The sequence below is a fragment of the Onychomys torridus genome, chromosome 18, assembly GCF_903995425.1.
Source record: "Onychomys torridus chromosome 18, mOncTor1.1, whole genome shotgun sequence".
In the NCBI taxonomy this organism is placed as follows: Eukaryota; Metazoa; Chordata; class Mammalia; order Rodentia; family Cricetidae; genus Onychomys; species Onychomys torridus.
In genome coordinates this window covers 60,227,123-60,241,675 of record NC_050460.1, presented here as the reverse complement: position 1 = coordinate 60,241,675, position 14,553 = coordinate 60,227,123, and positions in this window count along the sequence as shown.

The following is a 14,553-nucleotide window of genomic DNA, read 5'->3' as shown; positions in this document are numbered from 1 at the left end:
TCATCTAGCCAGCCTCCCCTGAAGGACTGACTCCTCAGTGAGACCTTGCCTGGAGGGGGGGGGGGCAAGAGAATGGCTAAGTCTACAGAGGTGGGGAATGTGAAGGGGCTAGCCCAGAGGATAGAGAGGGATAAGGACAAAAGGAGTCGTATTTCCATCCCCACACCACATCTGGAGAGATTCAAAGGCTAACTCAGAAGCAGGAGCCAATGGACAAGAAGCTTAAAACTGGACCTGTCCACACATGGCCAATTAAAGTGATTGGATGTGGACTAGTGAGATGGCCCAGTTGGCAAAGTGCTTGCTAAGCAAGAGGAAGGATTTTAGTTCGATCCCCAGAGCCCCCAGGAAAGAAAACAAGCAAACAAAAAAGGATATGACGGTGTGTGCTTGTAATCCCAATCCTGGGAAGGCAAAGACAGCTGGATCCCTGGAGCTCCCTACTCACTGTTCAATGGTAAATTCCAGGCCAACAAGAGACCTGTCTCAAAAACCAAGGTGGATTGCTAAGGAGCAGTACATCCAAGGTTGATCTCTGACCTCTATAGGTATAAACATCCACACCTACATATGTTCTTGCATACACGTAAACATGTACACGTGTGTACACACACAGTGACCAGACGCTAGGGGAATCTTCCCCAAGAGTAGTTAAGCAAGGGGAGAGCATCTTGACTGATCACAGCTATCCCAAAATACAGTGGCCCTGTGCGGTCCCCAGCATGGCTGGCTGCTCTTGTCCTTGACTGAGCTGTGGGAAGTTCAAATTGCTTCATTTGTCTGTGCTTTGAGGGTAAATGGAAAATGAAGACAGAAGAGGATGTGAAGGGCACTCCAGAGAGACAAAATGAGCCGAAGACCTACATACACAGCACACCAGGGGTTCTTGCTTCTCCCCGTAGTCAACAGAGTCGGACTTGGCCCATCATGGCCATTTAGTCACTGTAGCCCGATGTATGGGCAGCAGCCTGGCTCAACAGCTTGTGTAGAACTGGGAGGGCTCAAGAAACCCATCACTCCTCAGGAGCCAAATTCATTCGTCTTGTCTTGCTCACCCTGGGGGGTGGTGTGGTCCACCTACTGTGGTGCATGCTGGGAAGACATTTCCATTTAGCCCACAGAGTCTGCCTGTGCTGGCTCCTGTGCTGTGGCTTTTGGAACAGCAATGTAAAGTCTAAAAAGCTTCGCCAAGAACAGAGCGTCAGGCACAGCTGGATCCAGGAATCAAAATCATGGTCTCAAGACTCGGCCCTTCTGCCTAGGCTGGCTGTGATGATCATAGCTATTAATGTCCAGGGATACTTCAAACTTGCTGTTCGAGTGTTCCAAGAACAGACTTTGTAAGCTATGACTTATTCACATGTGTTTGGCGGGGGGGGGGGGGGGGGGGGGGGGGGGAGGGGAGTAGTATGGAGGACACAGGTTGTCATCGGGTGTCTGGATAAATGGTTCTTCACCTTATTTTCTGAGACAAGTTCTCTCACTAAGCCTGGAACATGCTGATTTGGCTAGACCAGCAAGCAGGTCAACAAGCCCCAGGGGGGTCCCCTGTCTTTGCCTCCCCAGAGCTGGGATTACAGTTTGCTGCAGCCCTGTCTAGCTTTTTAATGCATATGTGCTGGAAAAGTCAGCCCCTGGTGCATAGCAAGCTTTACTTTACTGCCTGAGGCATCTACCCAGCCAGGCCGAGGCTCTTTGGTTGAAAGATTACTAAAGACCGTGGGGGGGGGGGGTTGGGCATGGCTCACGGTTCATTCTGCTGCAAAACTGAGTCCGCTTCCCATTCAGACCACCAGGAGGAGAAGAGCAGAGGTCTGGAAGACCACCCGAGAGTCATTGTACTTTCCATGTCCCCAGGCTGCTTGCTGCCTCAGTGTCTAAATAAGAAGCCTCTCACGGGGGCTGTGCCTAGGCACTGAGCAGGGTTACTGAACAGGGAACTGCTTCCAGGGGCTGGTTTACACCCAGGGGTAAGGAGGCCCAGCTGGGCACCCCAGGACATTTCAGAGACCTTCCCCAGAGCATCAAGCTGTCCTGGGAGCTAGTCATAGTTTAAGTACAGTATGAATGTGGTACAGGTCTTCTCCACCATGCTTATTGATGTCCCCAAACCAAAAGCCACAGCGTAAAACTCATCCCGCAGCCTAAGCAGGGCTGTGGGAAGAGGATGGCACAGCTTCCTTCAGACCTAACCTGGTCTGTCGCTTATAGCATGTGCACACCCACAATCAGCTGCCTCCTTTCCCAACTCTCCCCCTCTGGCCCACAGCCCAATCCTGGCTCAGGAGCCCGGGAAGGAAGGCTGAGAGATGGGTACCTATGTACTTTCAAGGGTGGATGTCATATCCAAATCAAACTCCGACAGACCCAGAAGCTAGAACTTGTTAGCAAGTTCCTCCCTAGGCCCCTGGCTGAGCAGGAAGCTGCCCTCCGCAGAACCTCTGCTGCCTAGTTCCCCACAGGGGCCTCTCAGAAGCAGGCTCTGTGACAGAGCTGAGGACACCAGGAGCCAGTTTTAATTCAAAGTCCCTTTTGCCCGGACGTGCAGGATGCCACTGAGTGAGAAGACAAAGTCCACATGGGTCTCTGAACCGAGCGGCCATCTCGGTCCACACAAGCCCCAGCCAGCTTCCCACAGAGCAGTTGAGCCTTGCTAGCTAGCATCCATTATCATAATCCTCCCCACACACACATACACACACACACAGCTCTGTCCTCAGCAACTGGGGAGGTTACAGTTGCAACTTGGGTTCTTGTGTGTTTGTCAGGGAGGGGGAGGGGAGGCGGGGGATGAACCACCGGTGACCACAGGCACAGTGGAAGGCCAAGGGGCTGGAGGCTCTGAGGTTCCAGGCCATGGTTGTCAGGTAGCCTCCAACAGCTGCAGGCTGTCTACTGGCACAGAAGTATTCGCCTCAACTGCTTGGCACTCAGGGTCTTTATGCAGGTAGAACACAGGGTGTACCCCATCCTGCTCTGTGGACAGGCATCATTTCCCCTGTGGCCATCTCTGTGGTCATCTCTCCCTGTGGTTATCTTTCTTACCCCAAGATCATCCCCTGTGGTCACCTGCTCTGGGAGATAGCTATCTACAGAAAGCTTTGTCCTTTTAATCACCCCACTTCCTATGGTCTCCCCTCTACCCCCATGGTCACCTCCCCCCTAAAGTCACCCTCTCCCTAGGGTCAGTCCTCCTGGTCACCTCCACCCCAGGGTCATGCTGACCACCATAAGAAAGAAACTCTTCTTGCCTTTGTTCCCCCCAGATGCTGGCCCTCCCCAGCTCTGAGGCACCTGACCTGGGGTCACATGGCCAGCCTTGCCTGGCAGGCTGGATGATCTGCTCTGAGTCACTCCTCTGTGCCTGAGCCTCGGCTTCCTCCACAGCACGGGGACAAAAACATTTGCTTTTCCACCCTGCTGTGGTGAGCAAGTCAGAACAAGACGGAAGATAGCTGTCTGCCTGTGGTGCGCGCCCAGGTTCCTACGTGGGCATGTGAGTGTGTGTAAGTGTGTGTAAATGCATGCATCGCTAAGATGCCCACTGGTGACTGGGTTCCCAGGATGCTCTAGGCAACCCCCTCCCAGTGCCATGAGTCTCCTGACAGCAGAGGCTGCTAGGGCCTGCAAGCTGCTGGTGGTGGCAGGCGCAGCATGTGCCAGTGACCACACGCTGTACCACTTCCACTTTCTGCTGACCCCACCCAGGGCTAGCCTCTGGTTTTCCCAGGGCACTGCAGGGCCTGCTGAATGTAGACTGGCACTGGAGGTCCTCAGTGCAGGGGTTCGGAGCCCCTTGCTGACAGCCAGGCTGGTACTGGCTGTGGGGTAGCTCTGAACCCTGCAGCAGGGCAGGCAAGTTGGAGATCTGCAGACAGCAGCAAGCATAGACTTTCCCAATGATGAGCTCTCGGGAACCCCTGGTGCCACTGAGCACTCAGAACCACCGTGAATGCTGGGCCCGCTCATATAATGAGGTCCCCTCATGATAACCCCTGCCACTCTGGGGCTAGGCTTCTGCCATCTGCCTGGGTAATGTACACTGTTGGCCACCCACAACTTGCTGGTGATAGGCCTTCTAGCCTCAAAAGGCAGGGTGTCTGAAGGGTGGATCTCAAACTATGAGAGTCTAAGAGGCTGTGGCTCAGGCAACAGAGAAATGAAAGGCAGAGGCGCTCAGGACCCTAAGCAGGTTCTGCTCAAGGGTAGGCAGGGGCCTCCGAGGCTTTGGGAACACAACAGCAACCCGGAGACACATCTGCCACCTTTGTGACCTGTGTCCTTTTGCCATGGACTCGACCCCAGTTTGGAGCAAACCACTTCCCTCTTCTGCGTACATTTCCCTTTTCTCAGTAGGGCACCGGTACCCTCTGCCCAGAGGCATGGGAAGTGCTGTGGAGGTCTCTCTTTCCTAAACGTAAGTTCAGGAGAGGTGCCCCCGACCACAGACAGAAAGGAAGTGGAGAACAACAGCTTCGGTGCCACCAGCCCTCAGCAGGGCCTGCAGAGGTGCACCACAGCCACACCTCCCCAACCTCCAGGCCCAAGGCATCTCGGTACAGCTGCTGCCAACTAGCCAGGCCCTTTGTGCTGGGACACTCTGGAGGAAAGATGAGGGCAGCTAAGACTCAGAGCTGTAGAGAATATTGCAGTAGGGTTTCCACTGAAAGGCTTGCCCAGATAGCTGGGCAGAGAGCCCGGGGTGGGAGGTGAGGACAGGCAGCCTGCAGTACTCCTGTACAGGTCCAGTAGGTCCAGGGTTTGTCCCGTAGGCTCCTCACGGCCTCCCCAACTATCCTCTTGACAGTCTCAGGAGATCCTCAATCTGTGGAGACTGCCCCAAGCCCACACATCCAGCAAGACCAGGAAAAGTGTCAATGGAACCTGGCCTTCAGCTGATGGGAGGAGGAGAGAGCCTTTGAGACTCGGGATCGGTACCCAGCATCGTGCAAGTGAGCACATGCCTCCCTGCTCCAGCCACTGGCCCCATACACAGTGGCTAAAATCTCACTTTCCACCACGCATCACTGGGCACTCACTGAGCTAAAGACTCAATGGCTCTGCATACAATGGCTGGAGTTTCCTTGGCCCTGGGACTCACCAGCTCTGTCCTCAGCAGCTGACCTGACCCACTGGCCCTGGATGTTGCCACCTACTCCTGTGACTGGATGGAGTGGGCCCCTGCCTTGGCTCTCCACCCACCATCCCAATTCTCCCTGTGACACCAGAGACCTCCCTTCCACTCTCCCTCTCCTTCAGGCCAGGCCTTACCCTAGGATTACCTATCCTAGCCTGTGCTGATCTGTCTGCCCTCTGACCTAGGGTCAAAGTTTCAGGGCTGCCATTCTACAGTGGTAGCTCCAAGGTGGAGGTCCCAGCAAGTCTGGGGACCCTCCTCAGAAGGAACTAGCTCCTGGGGTGAAGCTGAGTCCTGCATAAGGAAGGATAGACACCGTGTGAGATCAGTCCCTTCAGACAGCGGGACAGTGCAATCCTGCTGCGCCCTCAGGAAGGCAGGCCTAGAGGCTCCAGAGAGGCAGGGGAGGCCTACAGAAGGGTGGCGGGCTGAGGCCAATCACTCTTTCCCCAAGTCCAGCCTTGAGAACTTAAGGGTAGAGTGGGCATTTCCACAGCCGTGGGAGCTCTGGCCTGGGCCCCGGGAGAAGCAGCAGGGCATGGGGAGGGTGGTGGGTGGCAGCCACTCTGTTTTGTTCCATCTGCCTTTGTCTACTCCAACAAGGGGGGTTGTGTGTGTTTGTTTAAGGATGTCTCTCTGGCAGCAGAAGTCTGTCTCAAAGCAGAAACACAACAGTGTGGGGAAGGAGGAAGATGTTTCTCCACCGGGAAAATATTTCCTCTTTACAAATGAGAACTCTGAAGTCTGACTTCACCAGATCACTGAAACTCAGAGAGGGCATAGCACACTTGGGTCCCCAGACCAGGATCAGAGTCTCCAAACCAGGATCAGGGTCCCCAGACCAGGATCAGAGTCCCCAGACCAGGATCAGGGTCCCCAGACCAGGATCAGGGTCTCCAGACCGGGATCAGAGTCCCCAGACCGGGATCAGAGTCCCCAGACCGGGATTAGAGTCTCCAGACCAGGATCAGGGTCCCCAGACTGGGATCAGAGTCCCCAGACCAGGATCAGAGTCCCCAGACCGGGATCAGGTTCCCCAGACTGGGATCAGGGTCCCCAGACCTGGATCAGAGTCCCCAGACCAGGATCAGGCTCCCCAGACCAGGATCAGGGTCCCCAGACCAGGAACAGAGTCCCCAGACCAGGATCAGGGTCCCCAGACCAGGATCAGGCTCCCCAGACCAGGAACAGGCTCCCCAGACCAGGATCAGGCTCCCCAGACCAGGATCAGGCTCCCCAGACCAGGATCAGAGTCCCCAGACCAGGATCAGAGTCCCCAGACCAGGATCAGGCTCCCCAGACCAGGATCAGGCTCCCCAGACCAGGATCAGGGCCAGCTGGCTGCTGGAATTCCACACCAAGAGAGTCCCAGTGTCTCAATGCTGTAGCTGCAGGTTCTTCACCCCAGGAACACCATGGTTTGGGCCTCTGCAGAAGTCTCCTGAATCAAGTTACTCCAAACTCAGCAGCGCACTATTACAAAGATGCATTTTGCTGAGATCATAGTCCGATGTCTGAAAGCAAGGCATATGTCCCTTCATGTCTTCCCCTGAAGACAGACCATACTTCTCCAGTGGCCCCAGAGAAGGCTCTAGTCTGCCTTTCCATCCATTTTCTGGCGGCCCACAGTGGTCCTTGGCTGGTATCAGGGTCACTCCTGCTCTGCCTCCATCCTCACGGAGCCTTGTCTCTATGCATCTGTTTCCAAACCACCTTCTTTCAAAGACACTAGATATTCAAGGTCCGCAGTCCCGGGCAGGGCTTGGACATAGGGAGGCTCCATAAGTTGAAAGGTCAAGAAAACCAGGAGTCCGCTGTGCTGAGGGACATGAGCTCAGCATGTCACAGAGCCTTGGGACCCATGAGAGCTCTCTGCCCTACACTCTTTTGCATGAGCGAGAGTTTCCGGCCATTTTAGGTCCTTTCTCAGTTAAGGCAGGCAGGAAGGAGGCTTGGGGTGGGGGTTGGGGGGGACACAATCAGGGAAGCCCATGGCCACAGGGCCTACAGGGTAGTCAGCCCTTGGCCTGCAGAAGCCAGATGGCAGCTCAGCCTCTGGAAGTGGCCTTTTCATACTCCCTTGCTAAGCTCTGAGGTCTCAGTTTCTCCATCTCCACATGGAGGTCACATGTGTTGTTATGGCAGGAAGGGAGATAATCCATGAAGGAGTGGATATGCCTGATATTTCCAGCCCCTCAGACCCATGGTGCCTAGGGACATTTTCTCCCAGAGAAGGGACTGGGAGAAAGAAAACTCAGGCCCTGCCTCAGAAACAGGCTTCCTCCCTGTCTATGTCTAACATGTAAAACAGGGGTCAGCCATGAGAACCTCAAGGTGGAAAGTTGACCTGACTAGCCAGGACCAGAGACAGTGGCATTGATAACGACATGGTCACAGTGTCCGTGGCTTAGGGGGCAGGTCTCGGAGTACGCAGCTTCAGAAGTGAGGGCTGGGGAACCTGGCCACTGGACTCAGGAAGCAGTGAGCAGAGGCTCTGACTAGACTTTGGGACAGGAAAAGCTCTGTGGGGTGAGAACCGGTAACACTGTAGAGAATGGGAGCTCAGGTGCTCGGGGACAAAGCGGGACTTCCATGTGTGCAGCTCACACACAGGAGAAACCAGTGCTGAGTGATGAGGTTTGGGGGTAGCAAACAACTTGGCTCAAGGCATGAGCAGTTGCCCGAGGCTGTGGCCTCCCCCAGGTGAGGGGGTCAAATGCTTGTCCCAGCACACTGGGCTACCCTACATCCCATTCTGCCTACCTGCTACTGATCATGGCTAACCCACAGTAGTGGTCAGCCCTGACCTCACTGAAGCCTGGAACTCCTTCTTCTTCTCCTGGGGTGACTGCTGAGGTGGGCCCCTCTCCTTGGCAGGACTTGACCTTAGATTCTCACAAATAGCAGTTCTAGCTGCCATTGCCAGCTTTATCCGAGACCCCTCTCTTTGCCAACTTGTGACTTCTGTGTGCTCATGATGGGTCTACCCTCAACCCAGAAACCATCTCTCACCCTAGGGCTCCAGGCAGAGGCTCTGAGCAGGGCAGCATCTCCGTCACCATGTTGTGCCTCGGGCCCTGGAATATCGGAGCTGGGCCTGGAAAGCTGTGGACAGTGTGATTCCTGAGTGGCCAATAGCAAGCCATGCCTGTGAGAGGTGATGATCTCCATCTGACTCAGGCGGCAGGGACTATGGGCTGTCACGCTATTTCAGGAAAAATAATTATACCCATGCTAAGGGGGAGCTCGCCCATGAAACGCCTTAAGAGCATTGCTCAGCACAGGCTGCCTGCAGCTCCGGGCATGGGTAAAGGTGGACAGACTTCCTAGGAGTCCCAGGTGTCTGAGATCTCTCAGAGGTGGCAAGTGCATAGCATCCAGGGCTGGGGCTGGGAATAAAGTGCAGCTGCTGAGGTAAATGCTAAGCCCAGACCCTTCCCCAGCAGGTACTTGGCATGAGCCAGACCAAGTGTGTCATGGGGCAAGCTTCATAATGACACACAACACAGCTCGAGTTTTCCAGGCAATCCCCATACCTCATCCTGCTGGGCCTGCTATGGCCTGTCCTCAGGCAGCTGGGCACCCACTGGCACCCACTGGCATGGCCTCCTGGCTGGCAGGAGTGGCTGGAGTTCTGCAGCTCTGCCTGGTGTGTGTGTGTGTGTGTGTGTGTGTGTGTGTGTGTGTGTGTGTGTGCGAATGTGAGAGTGTGTATGTGTGTGAGAATGTGTATGTGTGTGTATGTGTATGTGAGAGTGTGTGTGAGTGTGTGTGAGAGTGTGAGTGTGTATATGTGTGTGAGAATGTGTATGTGTGAGTGTGTGTGTGTGTGTGTGTACACTCTACCTACAGCTGGAGGATCCAGAAACCACACAGACAAATGGCCAGCCTTTGTGCCCAGCTGGGATCTGGAGGGGTAGAGGTTGTTGAGTTTGTCTCCATGCCTTTTGATAGCATCTGCCGGTGGGTTTTAAATGTCTCTCTATTATCCTGGGGGTGGTCATAAAAACAAATCTTATAGGAGCATCGTTCTAGAAAATATGGTAAGAGCCAGTGAAACTCACAGCCCCTACCCTCAAATTCCCACAGCTTACTCAAAAATGAAATTGCAACTCAGAAGAGCTCTAGATGTATTTCTTAAATTGAATTTGGAGTTTAAAGCCTCCTACAAAGAAATGCCTCCAGTGGCAAACTCCACCAAACATGAAAGAAAGAGAAAGAAAACCACTTTCTTAAACATTTAAATCCCGACACTGGCAAGATGTCCCGAAAATTCATACAAAGATACAAAGAGCCTACAAGTAAGAATTATATTCTAAAAACATCAGTGTAGACAGATTTCTTAGACAAGATACAAAAAGCACTGGCCACAGGACAAAAAAAAATGATGGATTAGAATTTGTCAAAATGCACAAGTTAAATTTACTAAAAACTTCATCTCTTGTCAAAGGAAAGGCAGGCCCTACATTGAAAGATGGTTTTCTTTCCTTCTTACAAATGTAGTTGTATATACAAACCCACATAACAGAGAGGCTTACACGATGAATACATAAAGAACGCCAATAATTCAATAATAAGGGTTCAGGTAACCCAGCAAAATACTGGGAAGGAGCAAGGGGTGTGGCCAGTAGCAGAGAAGGGATGTGCATGTCAGACATGAGGTTGAGGTCAAACCTTAGCACCACAGAGAGGAAAAGTAGCAAAAAAATTGAAATAAACCTGAGAAATAGGGTGACTATTGGTTCATGATATGACTTCAAAGGTCTTTAATGAAAAGGAACATGGTTTGGGTGTGGTGGTGCACACCAGCAATACCAGCAAATGTGAAGGCTGAGGAGGGAGGGTCCCAAGTTTGAGGCCAGCCTGCATTATATGGTGATTAGAAAGCAAAGCGAAATTGCAAAAAGGCATTGCTCCCACTATACACAACACTGCATGGCTAAAGAGCAAAAAAACTGATAATGTCGAATGTGAGCAGGACTTGGTACGTTGCAGGCAGGGATGTGAGTTAGAGCAGTTACTCTGCAGGACAGTATGGCAGCCTCATGTGAGGTTGGCAGCTGTCCTGCCATACTGTCCTGCTGTTGTCCTTTGACCTATATCGCCCAAGAGAAATGAAACCGTCCCCACCCAGACTGGCACACAAACACGGCAGCATCATTTCTAATAGCCCGAAGCTGGAAAACAACCATGTGCCCATTGCCAGGTGGCTGGGTAAACAAGGGATGCCATGCAATTAGAGGAGTGAGCTGGTGACCCATGGAGCCTTCGATGAGTCTCCACCCAATGATGCCAAGGAACAAAGCCAAACCCAGAAAGCCACACTGTGTGTCTCTGTAGAAAACTTTAGAAAAATGTCAGCCACGGTGACAAGGAAGTAGGTCCTCTAGCACCTGGGGTGGGGACAGCATGTCTTACTACCCTGTAGGAATGCTCCACATGCGACATGCACTGGACCATCTGTGGTCCAAACTCTTTGAACATGAAGTCAGGACAGAAGCTTGGGATTGCAGCCCCCCACCCTGTCTTTTCTGGGGGCCCTTTGAGGGTACTTCTTCTGAAGAACCTTAGTCTTCTCTTCCCCTGCAAACTGGGGGAATTCCTGCTTTTCACTCTACTTCTTGCTGGCTGGAGAATTTTTAAAATGTACCTTTGGGGGCCTGGAGATGTAGCTCAGTTGCTAGAGTGCTTGCCTAGCAAGGATGAAGTCTTGGTTCAACTCCTAACACTGTGTTAACCAACTGTGTGACTCAGGCCTGTTATCCCAGCATTTGGCACGCAGAGGCAGGAGGATCAGAAGTTCAGGGTCATCCCTGACTACACAGAGAATTAAAGGCCAGCATGGGTTTAACAAGATGAGATCCTGTCTGCAAAAAGAAAAGAAAAATGCATCTTTCCCTCGGATTGCAAACAAAGCTTCCGGCACCTGTGCGGAGAAGCCTGATTCCTGTCCACCCCAGAGCTGTCCCAGGGAGAAGGGGAGACACCAGCATCGCTGGAGCTGGCCACTTGGGTCTCCTGAGTGTTTTCAAGTCCTTGCGGTAATTTAGAGAAATCACATTCAGATAGCCAAAATAACAATCATGAAAGTGGATGAAGAGGCCAGCAGTTTTTGGAGCAAGGGGGACTGAAACACTTAACTCCACTTAACAACCCCTAGCCACAAGCCACGCCCAGATTCCCAGGCCTTAAAGAAACCCTGATGTTCGTCAGGACCCACGCTGCAAGACCAAGGTCATATTTCCTTGAGTCCGTGCTTGCCAAACCCCTCATCAGGGCATCCTCTACCACACCCACATTATTCTAGAAGAAAAACTAGATTTTTTTTTCTTCTGCCCCCAGGATTCAGTTCCTTCTCAGTCAGATTCAGTTCCTGCTCTGAAGGCCCCGCTTGGAACAGCCTCACATCCTAGTGCATCCTGGGACAAGAGGAAGAAGCAGGTCTCACTCCTAGAGATTGCCAAAAGAAGTTCTTTCTACCTGTATTTTTGCAGAGACAGCCAGCCTGCCATCAAGCAATAAAAACACCTAGTTGTATATGGCCAGATGCTGGGTGAAGTCTCCTCCTTTCTGTAGGAGTTTGGTGCCCTCCATGTTGAGTGTTAGGACAGGTAGGTGGGCCTGGAGCTGTGTGGCCAGTTGGCAGCTCCTTCTTGGGGTGGGAGGAGGGGTGTTCTGCCCTGTCCTTGCTGAAGATGATGCTTAGGGATGTCACTGTGTTTGCTTAATGCTCATTGCATCCAGGCAGACACTGTGCTGTCTCTGTGTGTCATAGCTAGTCAGAACCCACGAGGCCCTGAAAGGTGACACGGTGGCTGAGTATACCACGTTGCAAACAAGAACACTAATACACAGCCCATCCAGGTCATCTGTCCAGTGTCACAGGACTGAAAGAGCTGGGACACAAAGGCAGGCATGTGACAGCAAAGACCGCATTCTTAGCCACCGAGACACTGTGTGCTGAGCCCGATGGGCACGGCTCTGTCTTCTGTCAGCAAGGACGTAAGCAGCCACTTGCTTTGCAGCAGTCACTATTCCAGGGTATGCCTGGCCCCTAGCCAGAGGGGTTGGGAGAAAGAAAGCTTCAGAACCCCAGTACGCCCGATCTCTCAGAAGTGCAGCTGTGTGCTGAGGGGGTGTGTTCAAGCACCACTTTGCCTCTCTAGTGGCAGGACAGGAACGGACACGTCCCTGATGTAAACATCTTGTGAAACTCCCTGGGAAGGTGGGGCCATTTGCAGAGCAAAAAATGTTGGCAGGGAGACCTGGGCAAGGCTGGGAAGGGAACTCTCCACAGCAACAAAGGCTGCTCCTCCTCAGAGGGATTGGAAAAGGTTGTGAGATCAACTAGCCCAGGACAGAATTCTAGGGTCCCACGGAGTTGCTAGAAGTTTCCCGGGGCTCTGATTTCCAACCTGAGTGATCTGAATGATGTTTTGTCATCTCCATCCTCTTCCTCCTGGAAGGACACAAGTTCTAGAAGAAGCAATTGGGGAACATGAAGCTGACACCACTTCCTAAGGAGCTATACACATGGGATTGTACCCAGTCTCTCCCGGCACCATGACATGACATACATACCCCATTTGGAGAGTACCACCTAGGTGGAGAGCAGAGACATATATGTCAGTCTACTACTTCACAAGAGCACATGGGAAAGCCAAACACTTAGGGAGATCCTGAGACAAGAGTTGACTGGAGTTGGGCTCAGTTTTTCACTCAATAAGCAGGTTCTCCCAACACAGCCACTGCATATATGCCATGGAGTCAAGCTGAACATCTGAATTGAGCCTACTGTCCCGAGCCTCAGCAATGATGCTACCAAGAACAGACACAGCCAAGGTGGGACCTGGTCTACCAAAGTTTCTTAGAGGTGTAGTCTGGGTTGGCTTTCCTCTTGGATGACTGGCTTAGCAAGTCTAGATGTGGTAACCATTTGAAACACGCAGCATGAGCCACCAAGGCTCACTGGGATCCAATGAGGCACCCTCACAGCCTTCCACCTCCTGTCTAGTAGTCTGAGGGCTGGGCTGTCCCCTGGGAGCAATGCTACTCACAGTCGAGGGCCCCGGCATAGATTCTGGGTTCTCATCACCTGCAGGGGTATGTCCTTGTTTTGAGTCCATTGTGCTTGGCCACGACCCCTTCTGGCTCTTTCTGGCAGGTAGTCTGTTCACTCAGTCTTTTCTCTTGAATACTTTTATTATGGCATAACAGACCCAACATGAAATGTGCTATCCTGTTTCTGAGCACACAGTTCAGTGCATTAAAGATTGTGTTTGTGCAGCCATCACCTCCAGAAGGATCTCATTGTCCCAAGCTGGATCTCTGTCCCTGCTAAAGACAGACACTATCTCTTGCCTAACCTGCTGTTCTACTCCGTGCATTTGATTACTCTAAGGCCCTCAAAGAAATGCAGTCATATCGCCTCTGCCTGCTGTGACTATTTATCCCACTGGGCACATCCTTGGGATTCACTCATGCTAGGGTTCTCTTCACTTGGAAGGCTAAATACTTCACTATTGGGAGGGTCCACATTCTTCCCTTCTAGTCATCCATAAATGGACACTGGGCTTGCCTCTAAACTTTGACCTCTGACTGTGCTCCTGTGAACCTCATGTGCATCTGAGACCAGTTTTGGGGTCCAGGCCCAGAGAGGGAAAGAACTGTTCCATTATCTTCTATGGAGTCTGCACCATGGTACCTCCCCACTGCAGGGCACTGGGGCTCCACTCCGGGGCCAGTCATCTACTTATAAAGAGGCTGAGGGATTTTCTTTACCCAAAGGAGCTGTTGTCTGAGACCGCCCTATGCAGGAAGGTAGTAAAGACCATGGGAGCTTCCCTGTGAAATTCTTCCAACGCTTGTAAAGCCTTAAAACTTCTAGAATTTGTCAAAGGATTCAGAGAACATTTGGAGGGAGGAGGGGGGCCAAAGAGGGCCATGGCCATGGGGAAGGAAAAGACTTTGGGCCAAGACAGGCCACCATGGCAGGCCTGCACACAGCTCAGCCCACTGTAGACAACAGGCCCCAGACCGCTGGGCCTCCCAACAGCGTCTCAAAGGAATGCGCTCCCACAGGTGAACCAAGGGAAGGTCAAGGTTTCCCCCCAAATATTTTATTTAAATATTAAATTAAAAAACATACATCAACTAATCATTTGGCATACGTTTCTCACATTAACATGAGAAATGAAACAATTCCATCATAGTAAAAAACAAAAACAAACCATTATATACATCTGAGATCACGTAGTGTCTTTAAATAGGCGATTCCATTACAGTCCAGGACAGGGCTGTGAGGATCTACAAAAGCACACCACACACGCCAAAAAAAAAACAAGAACTTAAAAACCAGGACGTCACTGTCCCCCGGAGAAGGTTGACAGTGACTAGAAGACACAAAATCTGCCAGA